This window comes from Archocentrus centrarchus, chromosome 13, assembly GCF_007364275.1.
Source record: "Archocentrus centrarchus isolate MPI-CPG fArcCen1 chromosome 13, fArcCen1, whole genome shotgun sequence".
In the NCBI taxonomy this organism is placed as follows: domain Eukaryota; kingdom Metazoa; phylum Chordata; class Actinopteri; order Cichliformes; family Cichlidae; genus Archocentrus; species Archocentrus centrarchus.
Window position 1 is genome coordinate 10,320,523 of NC_044358.1, and position 2,549 is coordinate 10,323,071.

A 2,549-nucleotide genomic window follows, 5' to 3' on the forward strand; every position below is an offset into this window, starting at 1 on the left:
ATATCAGTGTGTTGTTCCTCATCGCAGCAACACACTGTTCCACCCCACCTTCAGTGCATGCTCTTTAAAAAGTATGCAAACTATTATCTTTAGCAAGATGAAGTAGTGTCATCTTAACAAGGGCAGCTGGTCCAAAACTGGATTGTATTGCAGTTTACCAAAGTAAAGGAGCGCTACTCATTTCAGGTTTCAGTTTTATTTATATAGCACCAAATCACAACAAAACAGTCACCTCAACATGCTTTATATTGTAAAGACCCTACAATGATTACATAGAAAACCCAACAATCAAAACCCTATGAGCAGCACTTGGTGACAGTGGGAAGGAAAAACTCCTTTTTGACAGGAAGAAACCTCCAGCAGAACCAGGCTCAGGGAGGGGGGGTCATCTGCTGCGATCGGCTGGGGACTAAATATTTTCTCCATACAATGTTGCTGTAACAATAAGGCATCCATGTCCTCCCAGCACACCGTCGGCATCAGGAGTTTGTATTGCCTCATTTAACAGAAATGTCTGACATTTTTCAGATTCGTAGTTTCTGACTACACCTAAAGTTATCTCCATATTTACTTACCTTTCTTTTGAATATAACACATTTGTCAGAGCTGTTTGTCCAAATTCAGTTATTTTAGCACCACAATATTTTTGATTCCAGGAACATTCTGGACTCAGCCGTCATCTGAGCCTTTCACTAATGTCATCCTGACTGCAGCCAGACAGAGACTGGCTGCAGAACCTAAACAACAGCTGATTCTGTTGTTTAGGTTCTGTTTCCCATTCACTGAATCTTTCTCTTTGGTTTCCTGGTGTGTTATTTTGTTACTCAGCCTTGTGCCCTCTAGAGCAGATCCATTCAACAGTCAACCATTTCAGAACTTATCATCCACAAATATCTGACTGATGGGCTTCTGCTGAAACAGCAGAATTAAAGTAAAAATATGTCTGCTGACTGCAAAAACCAGTGAGCACCACGGACAGTCGCTGCTCTCCACTCTCCCAGAAGTTTCAGCTCCAGTGTACCTGCACAGCGGCTGGCTCCTCCCACCAACCTGACATCCTGAAACTCTGAACAAAAAGCACTGACAGGTGTCATGGTGAAACCACCAAAATACTGTTTTAACCATGTAACCCTCATTATTTATACATATTTTTGTTTGGAGTTGTTTTTTATGATCCTTTGTCATGAGGTGACATCAGAGACATTATAAGACAGAAACGAAGCACTCAAAGAAACCCACGGGAGACTCCTGTAAAGATGAGGTAAATGTGTTGATCATTCTTCTGGTTTCTTGTTTCCACAACATGATTTAGCATCGTGTTTGTTCAGCGCTCTGCTGGGTGGAACCAAAGACACTGGTTGTGTTGACGTTCTGGACTGAGCCATTAATGAAGCTGTGACTTGATGATTTCAGTTTCACAACTTTCCAGAACCTTGACGTTAGATGCTTATTCCACATATTGATCTCAAACAGGGTTGTTGGAACTGTGGTCATGATAAGTTGTCCAGGTGTCACATCCATGTTAGAAAGGATAAGGTAACATGGCAGTTTACCCCCATAAGCAGCGAAGCACCTTCAGAGCACAGGAAACCCTGTGAAACCCCAGAAGTTACCCGGATAAGAAGAAATGCTGCTATAATAGTACAGCCTCAGGACTGAGGTTTGAGCCTGCAGACCATCTGGATTCAAGGGTTTTTTATGTTCACAGGTTGAAATACAGTCTATAAATGCTGCAGAGCAACATTTTTAATTAGATGTGTAAACATTTCAAGTTTGAAACTTTTTCACTGCAAATGATCAATAATACCCATAATCCATATTTAATAAACTGTCTTTTCTGCAGGTGATGTCCCTGTAAGCTTACAGCTCAGTGAGAAATTTAAAAGTTAAATGTAAATTTTTGTTAGAAGCAAGGAAATATTATCTTGAGTAAATGACTGGATGATGATGATGATGATGATAACCACGGTCCACACTGGCTCTTTGTTTACCCGTTGCACACTCAGAGCTGATTTAACTCCCAGAGTTCAACAAGTCAGAGTTTATGGTTAGACTCAGAGTTTGTTGAACTTGCTTCCTGGAATGAGAATCATTTTTGGTCTCCAAATAAAAATCTGATCAGAGTCACAGCAGCTGCAACGCCGCGTTGTTTAATCCCGAGATGAAGGCTCTCTGAGGTGGTTGGCTCCCGCTCTGTGTACAGTTTTGGTTTACTATACAGAGAAATGTGAGGAAACAGCTCCATCCACGATAAGAAATGAACACGATCAGTTCGTAAATACGGATATTTTATTAAAACCAGAAAAGGTTGGGATTTATTAATAAATGCAGAGTGTAACTAGTTATTGCTTTTATTAATAATACAGACTAATATGGATTGCTCATTGGTTGATTTGCAGGCATTAGGCGGGATTGCGATTATTCTCTGCTGTCCATAGGTTGGTTGTGTGTCAGGAGGCGGGGCCGTTGATGTCCATTGGTTGGTTGCCGGTTTTGTGGGCGGGGCCTGATTTGAACCGCAGTCCCGCTGCAGACAGAAGTGTCAGGTT